This window comes from Triticum aestivum, chromosome 2B, assembly GCF_018294505.1.
Source record: "Triticum aestivum cultivar Chinese Spring chromosome 2B, IWGSC CS RefSeq v2.1, whole genome shotgun sequence".
Taxonomy (NCBI): Eukaryota; Viridiplantae; Streptophyta; class Magnoliopsida; order Poales; family Poaceae; genus Triticum; species Triticum aestivum.
In genome coordinates, this window is record NC_057798.1 from 114,348,765 (window position 1) to 114,376,164 (window position 27,400).

The window sequence follows — 27,400 nt, forward strand, 5'->3', positions numbered from 1 at the left end:
CACAAAAGGATGCATCCACATTGATTTTAACTATTCCTCTCTTTGGTTTTTGACACATGTGATCACGTTTCATCACTGGTCCGTCAGGAGTTGCAGCACAGACAAACTTTGTTGCTAGAACTTTGATGGACATTGTCGTTCGATCTGGTTGATAGACAGATAAACCAGCTACCAACTGCAATAAGTTTGGCCATCGGTAGCTCACTTATACAGTTTTGACGTCTCAAAAGAGCGTCCAATATGAGTGAGCCCGAGCGGTCTTCTACCATTGCTTTTTGGATCTCTACTTTCAGACCAAGTTCAGCCCAAACCTACATGCTTGACTGCAAGTAAATGTTGGGATATCCTCCTCATGTGGGCTGTAAGGAGATGACCATTTAAAGGAGTTTTAGGCCGCCCAAACAGGTGCAGAAGCCCACTACCCATTAGGGTTATGACCTAGGGTCATTTTGAACTTTGCACATGAGTGGATGGGGATGCTTTACCCTCCATCCAGCAGCCACCACCAAGTGTGACGAAAATCAGTTCATCCTCCAAGAGAGAAGAAGAGAGAAAACCACGAGAGCAAGGGAAGAAGAGGAAGATTGAAGGAAGAAGAAAAGAGAGCTCCTCCCCAAGGTTGTGATGGTCCAGATCCACTACCTTGTCTCCTTCAAGCTTCGGTTCCACCATCTTTGGTGAGATTGTTCTAATCCCTAGTTCTTGAGCCAAAAATCTTGTTGTGTTCTTGCAAGATTCAGAAATCTTGATGTATGAGATCCTCTAGTGCTGTCTAGAGAAGAACTTGTTGTATCCCACAATTGATAATAGTGGAAGAGGATTTGGGTGGCTTCGGCCCGTGGTTTTTCCCCTCAAGTTGAGGGGTTTTCCACGTAAAATCTGGTGTCTCTTTTTTGATGCTTGGTGCTGACCAGAAACTTACTCCTACCACAAGACACTAGGCTGAGGAGTGTCTTGCCTACTGCTTAACATTTTCTGCCTCCATATATGCTGCTGCATATGCTTCCTTCCGTGCTAAGCAATGATCCTTGAGTTAGTACATGATGTGGTGCTGAGATTACTTTGTTTCCGCTGCAGTTATCAGTTAACCACAAGTGCATTTGTGTGCTAATTCCCAACAGAGTGGCATCAAAGCCTTGGTTGCTTAGAAGGTTGCAAATCCCAGTTGCTTGATTGTTGCTGGAAGTGCTGCTCACAATGGCTTTGGAAGAAAGCGCTACTACAAGTGGCATGATAAAACTTGATTCTTCTAATTACTCATTATGGAAGCCCATGATGGAAGACATCCTTTATTGCAAGGATTTGTATGAGCCAATTGTGAAAGACAAGATACCCACAGGTGTCACGGAAGAAGAATGGAGAGTGTTGCACAGAAAGGCAGTAGGTATGATTCGGTTGTATATCAACCACAATATTTTCCACCATGTTGCAAATGACACAAATGCTTATGAGATGTGGCAGAAGTTGGAGTCTATGTATGAGAGGAAGACATCAATGAACAAAGCCTCGGTGATAAAAAGACTTGCAAAGCTTGAGTACCGAGATGGCACAAGTGTGATTGAGCAATTGAATGTCTTCCAATATCATATAAATCAACTTCCAGCCATGAAGATCAACTTTGACGATGAGGTGCAAGCATTGTTGCTGCTGAGCTCCATGCCTGATAGTTGGAACACGCTTGTTGTGTCACTTAGCAATTCAGCTCCGGATGGGAAGCTGACTTTGGAGATGGTGAAGAATAGTATGCTGAATGAAGAAGCCAGAAAGAAGGAAAAGGGTGATGCCTCTTCTTCTGATGCGTATGTGGCTGAAACCCATGGGATGAAAACCGTGGATGCAGCAATACAAGATTTCAACAAGGCAAAAGCAAATCTAGGGGGAGATCAAAGTCAAAACAGAGAAAAGATATTACTTGCTTTCATTGTGGCAATCCGGGACACATAAAGAGCGAGTGCAGGAAGTACAAAATAGAGCTTGCAGAGGGGAAACTCACAAAGAAAACCGAGCAAAAGGCTGAGACCAGTTCAGCCATAACTGCAACAGATGAGGACTATCTAGTCATTGAAGATGAAGATTGCTATAGTGTTGTTCGTGATGAGGCCATGAGTTGGATTGTGGATTCAGGTGCGTCCTCCCACATCACATCATACAAGGAGTATTTCACATCTTACACTAGTGGTGTCACTGGCCAAGTGAGGATGGGAAATAGTGGTTCGTCAGCAATTGTTGGCAAGGGCTCTATATGCATTGAAACAAACACAGGTTGCAGATTGGTGCTCGATGATGTGAGGCATGTTTCCGACATAATGCTGAATTTGTTGTCAGTGGGCAAGCTTGATGATATCAAACATCCTAGTTATTTTGGTGAAGGAAAGTGGAAGCTCGCCAAAGGCTCTTTGATTGTGGCTCGAGGAAGTAAGCAAGGTAATCTCTATGTGACTAAAACCAAGTTGTGCAATAAGGTGTTGAACAAAAGATACTTCGGTTGAATTGTGGCACAAGAGGCTTGGGCATATGAGTGAGAAGGGCATGCATGCTCTTGCTCGCATGGAGTACCTCCCTGAGTTGAAAGGTATGTCCTTGAAACCCTGTGCACATTGTTTTGCTGGCAAACAACATAGGGTTGCATTTCGTACACTCTCTCCACATCATGCAGAAAATGTTCTTGATATTGTGCACACTGATGTTTGCTCCATGACTGAAAAATCTCATGGTGGAGCATTATACTTTGTGACTTTTATTGATGACCATTCCAGAAAGGTTTTTGTGTATTGATACGTCTCCAACGTATTTATAATTTTTGATTGTTCTGTGCTATTATATTACCTTTTTTGGACGTTTATGGGCTCTACTTTACACATTTATATCTTTTTTGGGACTAACCTACTAACCGGAGGCCCAGCCCGTATTGCTGTTTTTTGCCTATTTTAGTATTTCGAAGAAAAGGAATATCAATTGGAGTCCAAACGAAATGAAACCTTCGGAAGCGTGATTTTTGGAACGAACGTGATCCATAGAACTTGGAGCGCAAGTCAAGAAGCAGCCGAGTGGCCACGAGGGTGGAGGGCGCGCCCCCTATCTCGTGAGCCCCTCGGGCGGCCACCGACCTACTTCTTCCTCCTATATATACCCACGTACCCCGAAAACATCTAGGGAGCCAACGAAAAACAATTTCCACTGCCGTAACCTTCTGTATCCGCGAGATCCCATCTTGGAGCCATCGCCGGCGCTCCGTCGGAGGGGGAATCGACCGCGGAGGGCTTCTACATCAACACCATGGCCCCTCCGATGAGTTGTGAGTAGTTTACCACAGACCTTCGGGTCCATAGTTATTAGCTAGATGGCTTCTTCTCTCTTTTTGGATCTCAATACCATGTTCTCCTCGATCTTCTTGGAGATCTATTCGATGTAACTCTTTTTGTGGTGTGTTTGTCGAGATCCGATGAATTGTGGGTTTATGTTCAAGTTTATCTATGAGAAATATTTGAATCTCCTCTGAATTCTTTTATGTATGATTGAGTTATCTTTGCAAGTCTCTTCGAATTATCAGTTTGGTTTGGCCTACTAGATTGATCTTTCTTGCAATGGGAGAAGCGCTTAGCTTTGGGTTCAATCTTGCGGTGTCCTTCCCAGTGATAATAGGGGTAGCAAGGCACGTATTGAATTATTGCCATCGAGGATAAAAAGATGGGGTTTATATCATATTGCATGAGTTTATCCCTCTAGATCATGTCATCTTTCTTAATGTGTTACTCTATTCTTATGAACTTAATACTCTAGATGCATGCTGGATAGCGGTCGATGTGTGGAGTAATAGTAGTAGATGCAGGAAGGAGTCGGTCTACTTGTCGCGGACGTGATGCCTATATACATGATTATGCCTAGATAATCTCATAATTATTCGCTTTTCTATCAATTGCTCGACAATAATTTGTTCACCCACCATAATACTTATGCTATCTTGAAAGAAGCCACTAGTGAACCTATGGCCCCGGGGTCTATCTTTTATCATATAAGCTTTCAATCTACTTTTATTTGCATCTTCACTTTTGCAATCTATATTATAAAATACCAAAAATATATTTATATTACCATACTACCTCTATCAGATCTCTCTTTCGCAAGTGGCCGTGAAGGGATTGACAACCCCTTTATTGCGTTGGTTGCGAGTTCTTTGTTTGTGTGTGTAGGTGCGTGGGACTTTTTAGAAGCCTCCTACTGGATTGATACCTTGGTTCTCAAAAACTAAGGGAAATACCTACGCTACTATTGCTGCATCAGCCTTTCCTCTTCAAGGAAAAACCAACGCAAGCTCAAGACGTAGCAAGAAAGATTTCTGGCGCCGTTGCTGGGGAGGTCTTCGCTTAAGTCAAGACATACCAAGTACCCATCACAAACTCATCTCCCTCGCATTTACATTATTTTTTATTTGCCTCTCGTTTTTCTCTCCCCCACTTCACCCTTGCCATTTTATTCGCTCTCTGTTTTTCCCAATCTTCTCCTCTCTTTTTCGCTTGCCTTTTTCATCTTGCTTGTGTGTTGGATTACTTGTCGCCATGGCGCAAGATAATACCAAGTTGTGTGATTTTTCCAATACCAATAATAATGATTTCCTTAGTACTCCGATTGCTCCTCTTAATGATGTTGAGTCTTGTGAAATCAATACTGCTTTGCTGAATCTTATTATGAAAGATCAATTCGCCGGCCTTCCTAGTGAAGATGCTGCTACCCATATAAACAACTTTGTTGATTTGTGTGATATGCAAAAGAAGAAAGATACGGATAATGATATTGTTAAATTGAAATTATTTCCGTTTTCACTTAGAGATCGTGCTAAAGTTTGGTTTTTGTCTTCGCCGAAGAATAGTATTGATTCATTAAATAAGTGCAACGATGCTTTTATGTCTAAGTATTTTCCTCCCGCTAAGATCATCACTCTTAGGAACGATATTATGAATTTTAAACAACTTGATCATGAGCATGTTGCCCAATCTTGGGAAAGAATGAAATTGATGATTCACAATTGCCCTACTCATGGTTTGAATTTATGGATGATCATACAAAAAATTTATGCCGGATTGAACTTTGCTTCTAGAAATCTTTTAGATTCGACTGCAGGAGGCACGTTCATGGAAATCACTTTAGGAGATGCTACAAAACTTATTGATAATATTATGGCTAATTATTCTCAATGGCACACCGAAAGATCTACTAGTAAAAAAGTGCATGCTATAGAAGAAATTAATATTTTAAGTGGAAAGATGGATGAGCTTATGAAATTGTTTGCTACTAAGAATGCTCCTCTTGATCCCAATGATATGCCTTTGTCTACTCTATTGGGAATAATAATGAATCTATGGATGTGAATTTCGTTGGTAGGAATAGTTTTGGAAATAATGCTTGTAGAGGAAACTTTAATCCTAGACCATTCCCTAGTAATTCCTCTAATAATTATGGAAATTCCTACAATAATTCTTATGGTAATTTTAATAAGATGCCCTCTGATTTTGAGAATAGTGTGAAATAATTTATGATCTCTCAAAAGAATTTTAATGCCTTGCTTGAAGAAAAATTGCTCAAAGTTGATGATTTGGCTAGGAACGTTGATAGACTTTCGCTTGATGTTGACTCTTTGAAACTTAGATCTACTCCTCCTAAGCATGATATTAATGAGTCTCTCAAAGCAATGAGAGTGTCCATTGATGAGTGCAAGGAAAGAACCGCTAGATTGCGTGCTAAGAAAGTTTGCTTTGTAAAGGCGTGTTCTTCTAGTTTCCGTGTAAATAATGATGAAGATCTTAAAGTTATTGATGTGGCCCCTATTAGATCTTTGTTTTGCAATATGAATCTTAATAATAGTGGGGCTGGAGATGAGTCAACTTTAGTTAGAAGGCGTCCCAATAATTCGGAGTTTTAGATCTTGATGCTAAATTTGGTAAAAGTGGGATTGGAGAGGTCATGACTTTAAATAGCATTGAACCCACTATCTTGAATTTCAAGGAATTTGATTATTATAATTGTTCTTTAGAAGGTTGTATTTCCTTGTTGCAATCTGTTGTGAATTCTCCTCATGCTTATAGTCAAAATAAAGCTTTTACCAAACATATTGTTGATGCCTTGATGCAATCTTGTGATGAAAAGCTTAATTTGGAAGTTTCTATACCTAGAAAACTTAATGATGAGTGGGAACCTACTATAAAGATTAAAATTAAAGATCATGAGTGTTATGCTTTATGTGATTTGGGTGCTAGTGTTTCCACGATTCCGAAAACTTTATGTGATATTCTAGGTTTCCATGGTCTTGATGATTGCTCTTCAAATTTGCACCTTGCGGATTCCACCATTAAAAAGCCAATGGGAAGGATAAATGATGTTCTCATTGTTGCAAATAGAAATTTGGTGCCCGTAGATTTTATCGTTCTTAATATAGATTGCAATCTTTCTTTCCCTATTATTCTTGGTAGACCTTTCCTTAGAACGATTGGCGCGATTATTGATATGAAGGAAGGGAATATTAGATTCTAATTTCCGTTAAGGAAATGCATGGAGCACTTTCCAAGAAAGAAAATCAAATTACCTTATGAATCTATCATGCGAGCTACTTATGAATTGAGTGCCAAAGATGGCACTACTTAGATCTATCCTTGCTTTTATGCCTAGCTAGGGGCGTTAAACAATAGCGCTAGTTGGGAGGCAACCCAATTTTATTTGTGTTTTTGTTTTTGTTTCTGTTTAGTAATAAATTTTGAATCTACCTTCTGTTTAGATGTGTTTTTATGTTTTAATTAGTGTTTGTGCCAAGTAGAACCTGTAGGATAACCTATGGTGATAGTTAATTTGATTCTATTGAAAAACAGAAACTTTGCACGCACGAAATTAGTTTTTTAAATCACAGAAACGTGCTTTTGCATTGATTCTTTTTTATGTAGATCAATAGACAAATTTCCTAGGACTTCCTATTTTGGTAGGATTTTTAGGGTTCCATAAGTATTCTTGGGTTACAGATTGCTACAGACAATTCTGTTTTTGACAGATTCTGTTTTTCGTGTGTTGTTTGCTTATTTTGATGCATCTATGGCTAGTATTAAGTGGTATGAACCATAGAGAAATTGGAATACAGTAAGTTTAACACCAATATAAATAAAGAATAAGTTCATTACAGTACCTTATGTGGTGATTTTGCTTGCTTTCACTAACAGAGCTTATGAGATTTCCTGTTGAGTTTTGTGTTGTGAAGTTTTCAAGTTTTGGGTAAAGATTTGATGGACTATGGAATAAGGAGTGGCAAGAGCCTAAGCTTGGGGATGCCCATGGTACCCCAAGATATTCAATAATAGCCAAAAGCCTAAGCTTGGGGATGCCCCCGGAAGGCATCCCCTCTTTCTTCTTCGTTCATTGGTAACTTTACTTGGAGCTATATTTTTATTCGCCACATGATATGTGTTTTGCTTGGAGCGTCTTGTATGATATTAGTATTTGCTTTTTAGTTTACCACAATCATATTTGCTGTACACACCTTTTGGGAGAAGCCCACCTGATTGGAATTTATTAGAATACTCTATGTGCTTCACTTATATCTTTTGAGCTAGATAGTTTTTGCTCTAGTGCTTCACTTATATCTTTTAGAGCACGGCGGTGGCTTAATTTTGTATAAATTGCTAGTCTCTCATGCTTCACTTATATTATTTTGAGAGTCTCTTAGAACAGCATGGCATTTGCTATGGTTATAAAATTGGTCCTAGAATGGTAGGCATCCAAGTTGGGTATAATAAAAACTATCATAGGAAGTGAATTGGATGCTATGATCAATTTGATACTTGATAATTGTTTTGAGATATGGAGGTAGTGATATTAAAGTCATGCTAGTTGGGTGATTATGAATTTAAAGAATGCTTGTGTTGAAGTTAGCAAGTCCCGTAGCATGCACGTATGGTTAAAGTTGTGTAACAAATTTGAAACATGAAATGTCCTTGGATTGTGCATCCTTATGAGTGGCGGTCGGGGACGAGCGATGGTCTTTTCCTACCAATCTATCCACCTAGGAGCATGCGCGTAGTGCTTGGTTTTTGATGACTTGTAGATTTTTGCAACAAGTATATGAGTTCTTTTGACTAATGTTGAGTCCATGGATTATACGCACTTTTATCTTTCCATCATTGCTAGCCTCTTCGGTACCGTGCATTGCCCTTTCTCACCTTGAGAGTTGGTGCAAACTTCGCCGGTGCATCCAAACCCCGTGATATGATAAACTTTATCACACATAAACCTCCTTATATCTTCCTCAAAACAGCCACCATACCTACCTATTATGGCATTTCCATAGCCATTCCGAGATATATTGCCATGCAACTTTCCACCATTTCGTTTATCATCATGACACACATTACTATTGTCATATTGCCATTGCATGATCATGTAGTTGACATCGTATTTGTGGCAAGGTCACTTTGCATAATCTTTCATACATGTCACTCTTGATTCATTGCCCATCCCGGTACACCGCCAGAGGCATTCATATAGAGTCATATCTTGTTCTAGTTTTGAGTTGTAATTCATGTGTTGTAAATCAATAAAAGTGTGATGATCATCATTATTAGAGCATTCTCCCCCCTCCCCCCCCCCAAAAAAAAGAAAGGCCAAAAAGAAAAAAAAGAAAGGCCAAAGAAAAAAAAGAAAAAAAAGAGGAAGAAAGGCCAAAAGAAAAAAAGAAAGGCCCAAAAAAAGAAAAAAAGAAAAAGAAAATAGAATAAAAAGGGGGCAATGTTACTATCTCTTTTCCACACTTGTGCTTCAAAGTAGCACCATGTTCTTCATATAGTGAGTCTCATATGTTGTCACTTTCATATACTAGTGGGAATTTTTTATTATAGAACTTGGCTTGTATATTCCTACGATGGGCTTCCTCAAAATGCCCTAGGTCTTCGTGAGCAAGCAAGTTGGATGCACACCCACTAGTTTTCTTTTGTTGAGCTTTCATACATTTATAGCTCTAGTGCATCCGTTGCATGGCAATCCCTACTCCTCATGTTGACATCAATTGATGGGCATCTCCATAGCCCGTTGATTATCCTCGTCAATGTGAGACTTTCTCCTTTTTTGTCTTCTCCACACAATCCCCATTATCATATTCTATTCCACCCATAGTGCTATATCCATGGCTCATGCTCATGTATTGCGTGAAAGTTGAAAAAGTTTGAGATTATTTAAGTACGAAACAATTGCTTGGCTTGTCATCGGGGGTGTAGAATTTGGGAAAATTTTTGTTTGATGAAAATGAAGCATAGCCTAACTATATGATTTTGTAGGGATGAACTTTCTTTAGCCATGTTATTTTGAGAATACATGATTGCTTTGATTAGTATGCTTGAAGTATTACTATTTCTTATGTCAATATGAACTTTTATTTTGAATCATTTGGATCTGAACATCCATGCCACAATAAAGAAAATTACATTGAGAATTATGCTAGGTAGCATTCCACATCAAAAATTCTGTTTTTATCATTTACCTACTCGAGGACGAGCAGAAATTAAGCTTGAGGATGCTTGATACGTCTCCAACGTATCTATAATTTTTTATTGTTCCATGCTATTATATTATCCTTTTTGGATGTTTATGGGCTTTACTTTACACATTTATATCATTTTTGGGACCAGCCCGTATTGCTGTTTTTTTGCCTATTTCAGTATATAGAAGAAAAGGAATATCAAACGGAGTCCAAGCGGAATGAAACCTTCAGGAGCGTGATTTTTGGAACGAACGTGATCCAGAGGACTTGGAGTGCAATTCAAGAAGCAGCCAAGGCGGCCACGAGGGTGGAGGGCCCGCCCACCCCTACAGGGCTTGCCCCCCTATCTCGTGGGCCCCTCGGGCGGCCACCGACCTACTTCTTCCTCCTATATATACCCATGTACCCCGAAAACATCCAGGGAGCCAATGAAAAACAATTTCCACCACCGTGACCTTCTGTATCCGCGAGATCCCATCTTGGAGCCTTCGCCGGTGCTCCGCCGGAGGGGGAATCGACCATGGAGGGCTTCTACATCAACACCATGGCCCCTCCGATGAGTTGTGAGTACTTTACCACATACCTTCGGGTCTATAGTTATTAGCTAGATGGCTTCTTCTCTCTTTTTGGATCTCAATACCATGTTCTCCTCGATCTTCTTGGAGATCTATCCGATATAACTCTTTTTGCGGTGTGTTTGTCGAGATCTGATGAATTGTGGGTTTATGATCAAGTTTATCTATGAGAAATATTTGAATCTCCTCTGAATTCTTTTATGTATAATTGAGTTAACTTTGCAAGTCTCTTGGAATTATCAGTTTGGTTTGGCCTACTAGATTGATCTTTCTTGCAATGGGAGAAGTGCTTAGCTTTGGGTTCAATCTTGCGGTGTCCTTACCCAGTGACAATAGGGGTAGCAAGGCACGTATTGTATTGTTGCCATCGAGGATAAAAAGATGGGTTTTATATCATATTGCATGAGTTTATCCCTCTACATCATGTCATCTTTCTTAATGCGTTACTCTGTTCTTTTGAACTTAATACTCTAGATGCATGCTGGATAGCGGTCGATGTGTGGAGTAATAGTAGTAGATGCAGGAAGGAGTCGGTCTACTTGTCGCGGACGTGATGCCTATATACATGATCATGCCTATATAATCTCATAATTATTCACGTTTCTATCAATTGCTCGACAATAATTTGTTCACCCATCGTAATACTTATGCTATCTTGAGAGAAGCCACTAGTGAAACCTATGGCCTCCGGATCTATCTTTTATCATATAAGCTTTCAATCTACTTTTATTTGCATCTTTACTTTTGCAATCTATATTATAAAATACCAAAAATATATCTATCTTACCATACTACCTCTATCAGATCTCACTTTCGCAAGTGGCCGTGAAGGGATTGACAACCCCTTTATTGCGTTGGTTGCAAGTTCTTTGTTTGTTTGTGTAGGTGCGTGGGACTTTTGAGGAGCCTCCTACTAGATTGATACCTTGGTTCTCAAAAACTGAGGGAAATACTTACGCTACTATTGCTGCATCATCCTTTCCTCTTCAAGGAAAACCAACGCAAGCTCAAGACATAGCATGTATGTGCTGAAACACAAATACCAAACGTTTGAAGCCTTCAAGGAGTTCCATGCCAAAGGTGAAAGAGAAACTGGCAGGAAATTGAAGTGCGTGAGATCATACAATGGTGGTGAATACATAGGTCCTTTTGAAAGGTATTGCCGAAATGTTGGCATCAGGCTTGAGAAGAGTCCACCAAAGACACCTCAGCTCAATGGTCTTGCAGAGAGAATGAACAGGACACTCACATAGAGGGTCACAGCTATGCTCTCTCATGCTCATTTACCTAATTCTTTTTGGGCTGAAGCTTTGATGAATGCTATGTATGTGGTTAACCTATCTCCCTCAGTTCCTCTTGCAGGTGATATTCCTCAGAGAGTTTGGTCAGGGAAGGAGGTATCATACAAGCACTTGAAGGTCTTTGGTTGCAGGGCATTTGTACATGTTCCTAGGGACGAGAGATCCAAGCTTGATAGCAAGATAAAGCAGTGCATCTACCTCAGCCAACCAAGTGAAGAGGTTGGATATAGGTTGTGGGATCCAGCAAATAGGAAGATTGTGAGAAGCCGAGATGTGGCGTTCATTGAAGATGAAACAATAAAAGATATTGGGAAACCAGAGAAGCCAATGACCAGCACACCTCAGGTTGATATGGATCCAATCCTTCCTCCTCTCGTGCATGACAATCATGGGGGAGATGATGACACTGAAGACAGTGGAGGTGCAACTGATCGAGGCAGTACAAGTCAAAGTGGCGAGCAGCCATCAAGTGATGATGATGATGATGAAGTTGGTAATGATGATGCCAACGAAAATCCACCTGATTCACCACCAGTGCTGTAGCAAAGAAGAAGTGAAAGAGGTCACATTCCTTCTTCTAAATATCCACCACATCAGTATGTGTTGATGACAAATGCAGGTGAGCCCTCATGCTATTAGGAGGCAATGTCTGATGAGAACAAAGAAGAATGGTCAGAAGCCATGCAGGATGAGATGAATTCCCTGTATGAGAATGATACTTTTGAGTTGGTGAATCTGCCAAAAGGCAAGAAAGCACTCAAGGACAAGTGGGTGTACAGAGTGAAGTCTAAAGAAAACACCTCACATCCAAGGTACAAGGCCAGATTGGTTGTGAAAGGATTTAGTCAGAAAAAGGGCATTGATTATGGCGAGATATTCTCTCCGGTGGTCAAGATGTCTTTGATCCGAGTTGTGCTTGGCATGGCTGCCACCATGGACTTGGAAATTGAACAACTTGATGCGAAGACTGCATTCTTACATGGTGACCTAGAGGAGGAGATATACATGGAGCAGCCAGAGGGATTCATGGTTGCAGGCAAGGAGCACCTAGTTTGCAAATTGAAGAAGAGCTTGTATGGCTTGAAGCAAGTTCCTCGGCAGTGATACAAAAAGTTTGAGTCTTTGATGACTGGACTTGGTTACCATAAAGCACAACCTGACCATTGTGTCTTTATGATGAGGTACGCCGAGGGTGACTTCATTATTCTCTTGTTGTATGTTGATGATATGCTGATTGTTGGAAATGGCACAAAGAGGATTGCTCTCCTCAAGAAGGCATTGAGTAAATCATTTGCCAAGGATTTAGGACCAGCTAAGCAAATACTTGGCATGAAGATCTCCCGTGATAGATCAAAGAAGCTGCTTTGGCTCTCACATGAAAGATACATTGAGAAGGTACTTGAAAGGTTCAATATGAAAGATGTAAAATCTGTTATCTTTCCGCTTGCAGGCCATCACAAACTAAATTCAAAACAATGTCCTACAAGCAAGAAGGAGAAAGAAGAAATGAGGAAAGTACCTTACCAATCTGCTGTGGGCAGTTTGATGTATGCCATGGTATGCACTAGGCCTGACATTGCCTATGCAGTTGTAGTTGTTAGCCGGTTCATGACAAATCCAGGTAAAACTCACTGGGAAGTAGTGAAGTGGATTCTCAGGTATCTCAAGGGTACTTCTACATCTTGTCTATGCTTTGGAAATGGTGATCCTGTATTGCAGGGCTATACAGATGCAGATTACGCAGGTGACAAGGATCATAGGAAGTCCACATCCGGATACATGATGATTTATGCAGGGGGAGCGGTGTCATGGCAATCAAGATTGTAGAAATGTGTTTCTACATCAACTATAGAAGCTGAGTACATTGCAGCAGTTGATGCTGTCAAGGAAGTTTTGTGGATGAAGAACTTCTTGCAAGAGCTCGGCATGAAGCAAGAGAAGTATATTCTATTTTGTGACAGTTAGAGTGCTATTCATCTTGCCAAGAATTCAAGCTATCACTCTCGAACCAAGCACATTGATGTGAGGTACCATTGGATTCGAGATGTTGTGAGTTCCAGGTTGCTGAAACTTGAGAAGATCCATACCGAAGACAATGATGCGGACATGATGACCAAGATATTGCCAAATGAGAAGCTACAAGTATGTTGCAAGGTAGCGGGCATGGCGGTGCCCCCCTCATGAGTCGTAGGGGGAGATTTGTTGGGATATCCTACTCATGTGGGCTGTGAGGAGATGACCATTTAAAGGCCTTTTAGGCCGCCCAAAGAGGTGCAGAAGCCCACTACCCATTAGGGTTATGACCTAGGGTCATTTTGGACTTTGCACATGAGTGGATGGGGATGCTTTACCCTCCATCCAGCAGCCACCACCAAGTGTGACGAAAATCAGTTCATCCTCCAAGAGAGAAGAAGAGAGAAAACCAAGACAGCAAGGGAAGAAGAGGAAGATTGAAGGAAGAAGAAAAGGGAGCTCCTCCCCAAGGTTGTGATGGTCCAGATCCACTACCTTGTCTCCTTCAAGCTTCGGTTCCACCATATTTGGTGAGATTATTCTAATCCCTAGTTCTTGAGTCCCAAATCTTGTTGTGTTCATCCAAGATTCAGAAATCTTGATGTATGAGATCCTCTAGTGCTGTCTAGAGAAGAACTTGTTGTATCCCACATTTGATGAGAGTGGAAGAGGATTTGGGTGGCTTCGGTCCGTGGTTTTTCCCCTCAAGTTGAGAGGTTTTCCACGTAAAATCTGGTGTCTCTTTATTGATGCTTGGTGCTGTCTAGAAACTTACTCCTACCACAAGACACTAGGCTGAGGAGTGTCTTGCCTGCTGCTTAACATTTTCTGCCTCCATATATGCTGCTGCATATGTTTCCTTCTGTGCTAAGCAACGATCCTTGAGTTAGTACATGATGTGGTGCTGAGATTACTTTGTTTCCACTGCAGTTATCAGTTAACCACAAGTGCATTTGTGTGCTAATTCCCAACAGTAAATAGGAAATGTTGGATATCTTCAAACCCTATGTGGCAGGTCGGGCATTGACCCTACATGGGAACGTGCCTTCGAACTAAAGTACCGTAGCATGGAAGCACTCCCTCAGAATGTTCCATATAAAGTGTTTTACTTGTCCCGGAATGCATAAAGCCCAAGCATATTCCAACTATCCTGTACTTGACTTCCCTGCCCATTGGTTCGGTTCCAGTGATGCCCAAATTGATGTTCAAATTCCACATGACATGCTGACCTTAGTGAGAATGTGCCTGAACGGTTGTAATGCTATGCTATGTCCATGAGGCCCAGCCCACCAGGAACGAAACGTTTTCTCTGTTCGCCACTTAAAAACGGTACTGCAGGTGTTCCCACTAGTTAGGGTTTTGTTTTCTCCCGGAGGCGACTCTGCCGCCACCGTCGAGTTTGCTTTACCTTCCCTCCTCCGATCTTCCCGTGGCTGAAGGATTAGGGCCGTGTGACCCTGATCGACGTCCGGAGAAGAAAAGAGAGATAGGGTTCCCCCCTAGCTTATCGCCCGATCTATTTTCTCGGGCAAGTTTCTTCGATTATGGCGGCAGAAGGATCTGGGTCTTATGGACCAAACACTGCTACCGAAGTGGAAAAGATGATGGCCAAGCTTGGCCTGAGGGAGGAGGATCTTGATGATGTGGTGTATGACGAGAAGGAGGCGCCGCCAGATGCCGCAAGATGGGTGTCGCTGGCTAGGGTTCACATCGATAAACCCTACATCCAAACCTGGTTTTTCAAGAACATGCGGGCTGCATGGGATCTAGCTCACGAGGTCAAGTTTCGTCTGCTTGAGGACAATCTGTATTCCCTCCAGTTGTTTTGCCTAGGCGAATGGGAATGAGTCATGCAAGAGGGGCCCTGGAATTTTAGGGGCAACGCAGTGGTGCTGGTCCCCTATGATGGTGTCACGAAACCTACCATGGTGAAGCTCGACACGATTGATATCTGGATCCAAATTCATGACGTTCCGGATAAGTATGCACACCTGGTCGGTGCCCTTGCAGCAAAGGTGGGAGAAGTTTTGTATGCGGAACCGATCACTCAAGACTTTGCCGGAAACTTTTACCGGGTCTGGGTGAAGATCAATGTTTACAAACCCCTAAAGAACGCGGTCTCAATGATCCGGGGTGGAGAAAGGCAGATTTATTTGGTGAAGTATGAAAGGCTCCCTGATTGGTGTGCGGTGTGTGGGCATCTAGGCCACGTCTACAAGGAACATGGCAATGGAATACTTGCCCCATCAGCTCTGTTTTTCAAGGATCTCAGGGCAACCTGGACCATGCGTGTGGGAAAGGACCGGGTGGCGGCCGTGGCCGTGGTAGACGCGGTGGTCGCCGGGGTGGACGCACTGGTGGCCGTGCAAGCAACCAACCTGGAATAGCTGACAAGGAGGATACATGTCTTGATATGGACCTTGAGATGCAGCATGCTGAAGATGCAGACAGGAAGCGCGCCTCGGAACTGTCTGATCCAGTGGATGGTGCCGGAATGATAGCTTCGGCAAAAGAGACCATACTAGCTCTGCCTCCTCCAGCAATACCTGCGAGTCGATCGTCAAAGCAGGATTTGAAGAGAATCAAGACAAGTGCAGAGAAGAACAATGGGAAGAAGTTACCAGCAAGTGAAGAACAACATGATGCAAAATCGGCGACCTCCAGAGGGGAGGATCGCCGCGCACAATGAATCTTCTGTGTTGGAATTGTCGTGGTGTGGGCAAAGCTGCGACAATTCGTGAGCTTCGCGAGTTAGCGAAGCAATTTGCCCCGACAGTGCTATGCATAGTAGAAACTCAGATATCTAAAGCACGTGTCGAAAATCTTGCTGGTACTTTAGGTTTTAATCATTCTTATGTTGTTGGTAGTTCGGGCCGTAGTGGCGGCATTGGTGTTTTTTGGAATGATGGAATAAAGTTAGATGTTTTTGGTTACTCGGAGTATCACATAGATGCTACTGTTTCTATTCCAAATTTCTCAGAGTGGAGGCTTACTTGTGTGTATGGCGAGGCGCAAGTGGGAGAAAGATACAAAACATGGGATCTGCTAAAGTCGTTGACGGCTGAAAGCAACTTGCCGTGGGTGTGTTTTGGGGATTTCAATGCAGTTCTACACCAGTATGAACACTCCAGGGCCGGCCAACGCAGGTCCTCTCAGATTGAAGGGTTTCGAGAAGCCATGGATGTGTGTGGCCTACAGGATCTAGGCTATCATGGGAAAGCATGGACCTTTATGCACACCTGGTCGGTGCCCTTACAGCAAAGGTGGGAGACGTTTTGTATGCGGAACCGATCACTCAAGACTTTGCCGGAAACTTTTACCGGGTCTGGGTGAAGATCAATGTTTACAAACCCCTAAAGAACGCGGTCTCAATGATCCGGGGTGGAGAAAGGCAGATTTATTTGGTGAAGTATGAAAGGCTCCTTGATTGGTGTGCGGTGTGTGGGCATCTAGGCCACGTCTACAAGGAACATGGCAATGGAATACATGCCCCATCAGCTCTGTTTTTCAAGGATCTTAGGGCAACCTGGACCATGCGTGTGGGAAAGGACCGGGTGGCGGCCGTGGCCGTGGTAGACGCGGTGGTCGCCGGGGTGGACGCACTGGTGGCCGTGCAAGCAACCAACCTGGAACAGCTGACAAGGAGGATACAGGTCTTGATATGGACCTTGAGATGCAGCATGCTGAAGATGCAAACAGGAAGCACGCCTCGGAACTGTCTGATCCAGTGGATGGTGCCGGAATGATAGCTTCGGCAAAAGAGACCATACTAGCTCCGCCTCCTCCAGCGATACCTGCGAGTCGATCGTCAAAGCAGGATTTGAAGAGAATCAAGACAAGTGCAGAGAAGAACAATGGGAAGAAGTTACCAGCAAGTGAAAAACAACATGATGCAAAATCGGCGACCTCCAGAGGGGAGGATCGCCGCGCACAATGAATCTTCTGTGTTAGAATTGTCGTGGTGTGGGCAAAGCTGCGACAATTCGTGAGCTTCGCGAGTTAGCGAAGCAATTTGCCCCGACAGTGCTATGCATAGTAGAAACTCGGATATCTAAAGCACGTGTCGAAAATCTTGCTGGTACTTTAGGTTTTAATCATTCTTATGCTGTTGGTAGTTCGGGCCGTAGTGGCGGCATTGGTGTTTTTTGGAATGATGGAATAAAGTTAGATGTTTTTGGTTACTCGGAGTATCACATAGATGCTACTGTTTCTATTCCAAATTTCTCAGAGTGGAGGCTTACTTGTGTGTATGGCGAGGCGCAAGTGGGAGAAAGATACAAAACATGGGATCTGCTAAAGTCGTTGACGTCTGAAAGCAACTTGCCGTGGGTGTGTTTTGGGGATTTCAATGCAGTTCTACACCAGCATGAACACTCCAGGGCCGGCCAACGCAGGTCCTCTCAGATTGAAGGGTTTCGAGAAGCCATGGATGTGTGTGGCCTACAGGATCTAGGCTATCATGGGAAAGCATGGACCTTTGAGAAGAAGACGTCAGGCGGGGGAATGGATTTATTTGCCAAAAGAAACAGATTTTGTGCAGTTAAACTGGACATGATGAAGGCCTATGACCATGTGGAATGGATTTATTTGCGAGCAATCATGACCAAGATGGGTTTTGCACAAGAGTGGGTTGAAACAGTAATGAGAATGGTATCTTCAGTTAAGTTTTCAGTACTGTTTAATGGATCTAAGCTTGATGGTTTCACTCCTTCAAGGGGAATACGTCAGGGAGACCCAATTTCTCCATACATATTTTTACTTGCAGCAGAGGGCCTTTCGTGCCTCTTAAAAAACCAAGATGAATCATCCCAGTTGAATGGAATTCGAGTGGCACCTTCGGCTCACCGGTTAGCCACTTGCTCTTCGCGGATGATAGCCTGCTGTTCGTAAAAGCTAGTGCTACTGGAGCAAATGAGTTGTCTTCATTGATGGAAAGTTACTGCAATGCATCGGGCCATAGGATAAACCTTGCAAAATCCTCCGTTTTCTTCAGCAAGGGATGTCCCAATCCACTCAGAGAAGAGGTAAAAGAGGCCCTAAATATGACGAATGAATCCTTGACAGAGAGATACTTGGGAATGCCTTCGGATGTGGGAACAAGCAAGAATGGGGCTTTCAAATTTTTGAAGGACAGGGTTTGGGCCAAGATAAAGGGATGGATGGAAAAACTCCTCTCGGTAGGAGGAAAATAAGTACTGATTAAATCGGTTGCCCAAGCAGTTCCGGTGTACTCAATGTCATGCTTCAAATTACCTCGTGGGCTTAGTGAACATTTGAACGCACTGATTAGGAAGTTTTGATGGGGCGGCAGAGACGGCCAAAGGAAACCCAGTTGGGTTTCTTGGAGTACTATGACAAGGCCGAAGAATTGCGGAGGTTTGGGCTTCTGGGATGTCGAGATCTTCAACTTGGCGCTACTGGCTAGACAAGCATACAGAATTTTGCAAGATCCTGAAGCCCTCAGCGCCCGGGTGCTAAAGGCAAAATACCATCCGGACTCTGATTTCTTACAAGCGGAGCTTGGGTCAACCCCGTCTCAGATTTGGAGGTCGATACTTGAGGGCCGAGAGGTGATGAAGCAAGGGCTTATCCGTCGCATTGGTGATGGCCAAACAACAAATATCTGGGATCATAACTGGATCCCTAGGCCATCAAATATGTGGCCTATTGTTTGCAGGGCTGCAAACCCGCCCCAATGGGTGGGTGATCTGATCTTGCCAGGGGCTGAATGGGATAGAGCATTGATTTCTCAGGTCTTTCTTCCTACCGACGCACAAGCCATAATGTCAATCCCATTATGCACGCGGCAGATCCAGGATTTCTGGTCATGGATCCACGAGAAGAACGGGGTTTTTTCTGTCAGATCAGCGTATCGGATGCTCGTGGAAACAAAGATGCGAAGAGAAGCTTGGCTTGAAGGCAGGCTAGCTAACTCAAACAGCGAGAGGGAGACCAAGCTCTGGGAAAGACTACGGAAAGTGGAGGTTCCATCCAAAGTTAAGATCTTCTTATGGAGACTTGCACACCAATCAATTCCTATGGCAGATGTGCGCCATCATCGAAACATGGCCACTAGCTCGTCTTGTGGTCTGTGCGGGGCTGAGGACTCGTGGCAACACTCGCTGCTCCACTGCACGGTAGCACGGTGTGTTTGGACTCTTGAGGATGCAGTACTGGTCGAAGCCGTGAACAACACCACAGAACCGGATGCCAAGAGATGGTTGTTCGCGTTAATTGATACGCTGCCGGACACTGATTTCATTCAGGTAGCACTTACCCTTTGGGCACTTTGGTTCTCAAGGAGACAAGAATTACATGATGATATTTTCCAAAGCCCTCTCTCAACACATCACTTCATCAAACGGTATGTAAGGGATTTGGAAGATTGCAAGCCGAAGAGGGTTTCAGCACCTCCGGGGCAGAATCACCAACAAGCTTCTCCAAGATGGATCCCTCCTCCGCCCGAGTCTGTGAAGATACGAGTAGATGGTGCAGTCTCAAGAAGCCAAAATGAAGGATCCTTCAGCGCGGTATGTAGGGATGCATCGGGCCTATACCTGGGCTCTTCCGCAATCAGAGTCAGGGATATTACTGATCCACCAACACTGGAAGCGCTGGCATGTCGAGAGGCGCTCGCTCTGGCACATGACCTTGGATTGGCTCATGTGATCATCGCCTCAGATTGCCAAGGGGTTATCAAGGATATCCACAAATAGGAGGGAGGAATGTATGCGAGCATAATTAGGGAGATTGGAGACACCGCAAGAACAATCAGCGACTGCACCTTCATCTTTGAGGGTAGAGCTACAAATATTGAGGCACATAGCCTCGCTAAGCATGCTTTCGGTCTGGATTTCGGGCGCCATGTGTGGCTTATAAACCCGCCAGATCTTCGTTGTATCCCCACAAACATCTATGAATTCTAATAAAAAGTGTGTTTAGACTCAAAAAAAAACTTAAAACGGTACTGCGGGTCGAGTTACCAAAAAGCACGAGAACTTTTTTGCAAAAATGGCACGACGGTGAGCAGGGAGAAGCAATTTGTGCTTTATTATTAGGTAAAGGTAAAGATACAGTAATAAATAGATATATTCTCATATGATAAAAATAAATTAATAGCTAGCAGCACAAAAAATTATATTGTAACGTTTCCCTTCATATATTTTTCTGCATGGAGTTTTCCTTTCATACTACTCATTTAGAGGTAGCACATTAAAGCGTATATAATCATCAGCCAAACGTTAAAATCAAGGGCTATATTAATACGTACGGGACTCGTATGTGTCTGGTGGAATCAATTCCTGTCCTCCCCATAGCAAAACGACCAAGATACGTAAGTAGGAACAATGGAGTGACATCGTGCTGTTAATTTGGTCGTGCTCGTGCTCATGCCGTTGCTCCGGTGGCCGGTGTTGAGCTCTGCATCGGTGCCGGTGTTGAGGACCATCACCATGGACAGTAAAGGGGGAGGAGATTTCAGGAGGATTCAGTCGGCGGTGAACCTCGTCCCGCACGGCAACCGCGAGTGGGCAGGGGGCTACAGGTTCGTCCTGCTACATACTACTAGTTCCGTTCGTATTGCTTCAACATATGGTAAGCAAGTATGGTTATGATGGTACATGTGGTGCATGCAGGGAGAAGGTGACCATCCCAAGGGAGAAAGGCTACATCTTGCTCGAAGGAGGCAGCCACAAGAACACGGTTATCTACTTCGACGACTACGCCCACGGTAGCACTGACGACCTGATGCGCCGTGGCGCCGACGCAATGGGGACGTACGAGACCACCACCTTGAGAGTCTACGCCGATGACTTCGTTGCCCGGGACATCGCCTTCACCAACACACACAACGGAGTCAACAAGAGCAAGGTCACCCAGGCGCTGGCAGCGCTGGTTGACGTGACCGGATCGCCTTCCACCGCTACGCCTTCAACAGCTTCGAGGACACAATCTGCGACAACACCGGACGACATTACTTCCATGAATGCTTCATCAAGGGTGGCGTCGACTTCATCTTTGGATACGCCCGGTCCATCTACGACGGCTGCACCCTTGTGTCCAACATACCCTTGCGGCACGGCCGCCGTGCCGGGTGGGTGACGGCGCACGCTAGGCGCCATGCCGGTGACCCCGGCGGTTTTGTGTAAGGGCGGGGAACTCGGTCGGAGGCACCGGGCGCCAGTATCTCGGACGCGCGTGGAACAAGTACGCCACCATCGTCTACTACCACGTGAGCATGTCCAGTGTCGTCGTTCCGCAGGGGTGGGCTCCATGGCACGTCGGCAGGGAGACTAACGACGTCCTGTTCGCAGAGGTTGGGTGCACCGGACAGGGGTCAAACATGGCCGGGAGAGTGCCGTGGGAGAAGCATCTGACCGAGACGGAGGTGGAGAAGTTTGTGGATATGAGCTTCATCGACGACGGTTGGCTAAGCAAGCAGCCATAGCTCGGTGATCGATCGGATCACGAGTAGTTGGCTGCACACACATATGGCATAGGAAATAGCAGGATGAGTTGCGAGCTTACACTCATTTTACATTCCGGTCTAGAGAGAGAGAGGGGCCTGGCCTTCTTGTTCTCTACTAATTCCCCTGTGCAAATTAATGACACCAAAAGTAGGCAAAAAAAATTATTACTCTCTTAGTTTCAAATTTACTCAAGCATATTCTAAGTCATATTTCTTTAAATTTGATCAACATTTAAAAAAATGTATTAATATCTTTTTTATGTCATAATATATTAATATCTATAACGCCAAACATATATATATCATGGACAGTAATGCCTCATTTGGTTCGTAGGGTAGGAATATTATAGGTATAGGAACTTCATATGACATGCATTGATGCATAGGATTGGAATATTTTCATCGAGTCTAGGCTAATGTTTTTTCCTTTGAATGTGAAGGATTGAATCCTATCCTAGATAGAAATAGGAAGCCATTCCTACAAACCAAAGGGCTTTATAGAAATTTTTCCTTTGAAAATCCCATCTTATAAAATTCCTACAAAAATCCTACAAACCAAAGGGAGGCCTAAAGGGGAGGGGATTTCATGAGGATTCAGTCTGCTGTGAACTTCGTGTCGGACGGCAATCACGAGTGGGCCAGGATCGACGTCCGGGCAGGGAGCTACAGGTTTGCATTCGAGTATTTTTCTTTTACTCCTTTCAAATTTTCAAGATGAATTCCGCATTGCATGTAGGGAGAATGTGACCATCCCAAGGAAGAAACACTATTAGGGAAAACCTTATACACAGAACTTTAGCAGTAGCGAGGGTGAAAAAAGCACGCTGGTGCTAAGTAGCAGTAGCGCGTCTGAGAAAACCGCGCTGCAGATAAAGTTCTAGCAGTAGCGCGTCTTGCTCTAAACACGTTACTACTAAAATTCCCACGGCTTAGCCGATAGGCTACACATAGTAGTAGCGACCTATAACAAACCGCGCTACCGCTACTTTATTTGTAGCAGCGCGTTTTAATCTAAACTCGCTACTGCTAAAGGATATAAAATTAAATGGAAAGAAAATAGAAAAATAATTGAAAATGAAAGAAATAGAATAAGGTCAAAGGAAAAAAAATAAAATGTGAAGAAAACTAAATGAAAAAGAGGAAAAAAGAGAAAGGAGTAGCAGTAGCGTGTATCCCAGAACGCGCTGTAGCTAACGTAGCAGTAGCGCTCTTCCTGGAACGCGCTACTGCTACTTCTGACTTAACCACGGGGTTCGTCCTTCCCTACGACCACTTCCCCCAAATCCAACTCTCCACTCTCGCCGCCGCCGTCGCCTGTCGGCCGCCGCGCGCTCTCCGCACACCCTCTACGCCGCCCCGGCCCCAGATTCAACGCCGCCCCCGCCCCCGACCTCAACGCCGCCCCCGACCCCGACCTCGACGCCGCCATCCGCCGCGTGTCCGAGCCCCGACCCTGACCTCGACGCCGCCCTGCCCCTCCCTCGTTGCAGGCACCCGAGGTGAGCACGCCTGCTCCTCCCTCTCCCCTACCTCTGCCTAGGGTTTCTTTATATTTTAGTTGCATCAAATTAGTTAGGGTTCATGTAAGAGTGGAAACAAATCGGATGCGGATGCGGCTCAAATGAGTTAGGGTTCATGTAAGGGTGGAAACGAATCAAATTTCTAAGATGAATCATAAAATGAGTAAAATTTGACCACTTATTTCACTTTATAGTTGGATAATTGGAATATCCGCTACCACTTTCCACCCCTATAGGTTCATCAAATTAGATGGTAATTAGGGCAGCAGTTCCTAGGTACTAATTAGTTAGTAAGAAGTAGGTACTAATTAGGTACTAGAATATTTTTATTTGTAGTAAGTTTATTTTTAGTAAGAACTAGTTGAATTAATAGAACTAGTTAGTAAGAACTTGTTGATATTTTTTAGTTAAAGCAATTTTTCTCGCCTCGACGTGGACGATGCCTATCCCGCATCCTCGTCGTCGAGTCGGCGGAGGACGACACCTGCTTGACCAGATGGGCCATGTCCGGGACTGGGCTCTGCCGGAGTGGTACTAAGAGGCGCTACCTACTGGGGGGCGCAGGTTGTGAGGAGCCAGCCTGTCGTTGACCCAAACCTTCTTTGGTGACGGTCGCATGGGCCAGTGACGGTCCAGAGGCTCGAGGACTCCGCGGAGGTGGTGCGTCACCGTGTCAGTGAGGAGGACACGCACATCCGTCGCTACTTGTTTGCGTTGGAACACAGGTTCTCCAATACCTGGCAGGTTCTCTACGGATCTCACTGGAGCTATGATCCCGTGATGGTTCCTTCTCTATGGGTGTCCACCGCCCGCGCCGATACCCGTCGTGTGCTAGGGTTTTAGTTGTATTAGTGATGTTATATGTATGACATTATTTGTGATGTATTAGTGATAATATTCGACGATGTACGGACGCATGAGATGATTTACTTTTGCTTTGAGTGCATGCTAATTTGAGTCCTATAAGATATTTTGAAATGTATATCTTGTGTTGCTCAATATCCAAGTGGTCGGTCATGTTTGCAGGTTACACCTCGGAGTGGCCTATGTTTTGCCGGAGTGTTGATTCATTTCCGTTCCGGAAAATTTCAGGCGCTCGATATGTCCTATTTTAGCAAAGGTCATGCCGGATTTTTCCGTGCATTTTGGCATGACTTGTGCCAGAATATGTAGGAAATATCGAGTGCCCCGGATTTGTGGGTTGAGTATCCTGGTAGTTGTCTTCGATCGCTTTTCAATTAATGTTTTAAGTATGAACATAGGAAATGTCTGACGACGAAAAGGATTTCGGTGTTTGCAAATACTGCGAAGACGAGCGCGGCCTGTGCGACGGAATCTTCCTAGATGATGATAGGCGCTTCAGCATCAAGCTGGACGAGAACTTCGAAGTGGATATAGTAAGTCACAAAGACAACTCTTTTTTCGTAATTAAGCATGACATTTGCTTCATTTGCTTCAACTTATAATTTAAGCATGACATTAAGCATGACAAGTCTTTTTTTTTACTATTCTACTAGCGTATCCCCTGTCATGCAAGAGTTTTTGTATTGGATAAGATAGATTTCAGTCGTACTATGGAGGAAAAGAAATTTTACTTAAAGACTAAGCATGGTTATATTTTCAACGTAAAATTATACAATTCAGACGACTACACCTATTTTGGATGCAAAACATGGCGAGCACTATGCAAGACTTATGCATTTGAGCCTGATATGGTTACACCTTTGATATTCGTCCGGAAGATGATATTGAATGTAATACCGACATCTGGGTCGATGTGCAAACGCCTCCAGTTATACCATTATGTAAGTTTTTCAACCATATTTATGTCTTTGTTATTGTTTATTCAAAAATAGTTGACAACTAATTTGTATTGTCAGCTTATTTCGGTGCAAGCAAACATGTCCAGCGCTTGATAGATAGGACCGTATAGTGTGTCGGGGCTGAACTCAACTGCGAGGAGCTCAGTCATCATGTTTCATGGCTTGCGGATCTTGATACTGTCAAAACAAATTTTCTTCCTGCATTTAGAAATGTTATTATTGAAAACGTGCGACCAATAGTGTTCGTAATGAACTACGATCACATCTATTTAGGAAGAATGGTAAGATTTTTTACTATTTGTTCTTAGTGCATCTTTTCCATACATTATTTTTGAAGCTAAACTTCATTGCTAAATATGTTACCATACGATGTTCTTCAACATGTACTCCCGATGAATGTTGTGCCTTATGGGATCGAGACTAAAGGTACCATGAGTATTATCAACTTACGCCCAAGATATCCTACAGATTACTTTAGTGCATTCAAGATTAGCGACAGATGCTTAATAATGCAAGACTGGACCAAATATGTGATGGGGGAGCGCAGAGAAGTACTAGGGGGCAGCAAACAGATGCGCTACCCACGATTAGGAGACGGGTTCATCTGCATGCTCCAACTTGATCAAGGAGGAGAGCTATACATGTTTTATGTTATTTTACCTAAGAGAGAGCAGCAGGAGTGATTAGCTAGCTAGAAATGAGTTTGAGGATGATGATGTGTTACACTATTACTATGATGATAAAATAGCTAGTGTTGGTGGTAATGACTATGATGATTATTATTAGCTAGTGTTAGTGGTGATTAAATAAATACTGTTGGTGGTAATGACTATGATGATGATTAAGTAGCTTGTGCTGGCGGATTAGATTCAAGTGGAGGCAACATGTGGTGCATATCAAAAATACTACTAGTCCAAACTAGATCAAGTTTGGATTAGTAGTATACTTTTGACATGCACCACATATTGCCTCCACTTAAAACCTAATCCACCTTCATTTGACACACTGTTATGGACATAATGATGTAAACCTCATAACTGGTATTGTACCAATATTTGTACGATGGCGTATAAATACACTAAAAAAAATACTAGTAGCGATGGAGAGAAAACACGCTGCCAGTAGTTACATTAACAGTAGCGTGGGAGTGAACACACGTTGCAACTATTTGTCCTAGCAGTAGCGCGTGCGAGCACGCGTTACTGCTAAGCAATAGTTGTAGCGCCTTATTAGTAGCGCGCCTATCCGCGCTACTAATGAGCACAAAACCAGCGCTACTGCTAGGGTTTTCCCTAGTAGTAAAAGGCTTCATCTTGTTGGAAGGGGAGGGCTACTCGAATGCAGACATCAGCTCCAACAACTACGCCCACGGACATTCGCAAAAAAAAAAAACTACGGCCACGGCAGCATTGACGGCCTCATCCACGGCCGGCCGCGGCCACAGGGGCGTATGAGAGCGCCACCTTAAGAGTTTATGCTGACGACTTCATTGCCCAGGACATCACCTTCAGGAACACACACAACACCGTCGACAAGAGGAACACGACCCAGGCGCAGGCGTCCCTGGTCGACGCTGACCAGATCGCCTTCCACGGCTTCCAGGATACTCCCTGTGACAACACCGGCTAGCACTACTTCCGGGAATGCTTTATCGAGGGCGGGGTCGACTTCATCTTTGGCTATGCGCGGTCCATCTATGAGGGATGCACCGTCGTGTCCAACATGACCCTATACAGCTAGCAGCCCGGGTGTGTGACGGCGCACGCTAGGCTCCGCCCTGGCGACCCTGGCAATTTTGTGTTCAAGGGTGGTGAGCTCCAAGGAACCGGAAGCCAGTATCTCGGACGTGCGTAGAACCAGTACGCCACATCCGACTACTACCACATGAACATGTCCAACATCGTCGTCCCGCAAGGGTGGTGGGTTTCACCACGGCAACGAAACTAGCAACATCTTTTTCGCGGAGGTTGGGTGCACCGGGCCGGGTCAGACATGGCTGGGAGAGTCGTGGGAGAAGCATTTGAGCGACACGGAGGTGAAGAAGTTCGTGGACATGAGCTTCATGGACGGTGGTTAGCTAAGGGATTGATCGGATCATGAGTAGCTGCACACATATGGGCTATGGCAAAAGAAATGGTAGACCTACGAACAAATTGTACGTAACCTTACGAAACCTTCCTTCCCTACGACACC

At 43.9% G+C, this 27,400-nt stretch overlaps 2 pseudogenes; both read left to right on the forward strand.

The window, feature by feature from the left end:
- The first annotated feature begins 20,743 nt into the window (after positions 1 to 20,743).
- Positions 20,744 to 21,843, forward strand: LOC123040717 (probable pectinesterase 66; annotated as a pseudogene).
- A 325-nt stretch (positions 21,844 to 22,168) lies between these two features.
- On the forward strand, positions 22,169 to 27,284 carry LOC123039065 (probable pectinesterase 66; annotated as a pseudogene).
- The last annotated feature ends 116 nt before the right edge of the window (positions 27,285 to 27,400 follow it).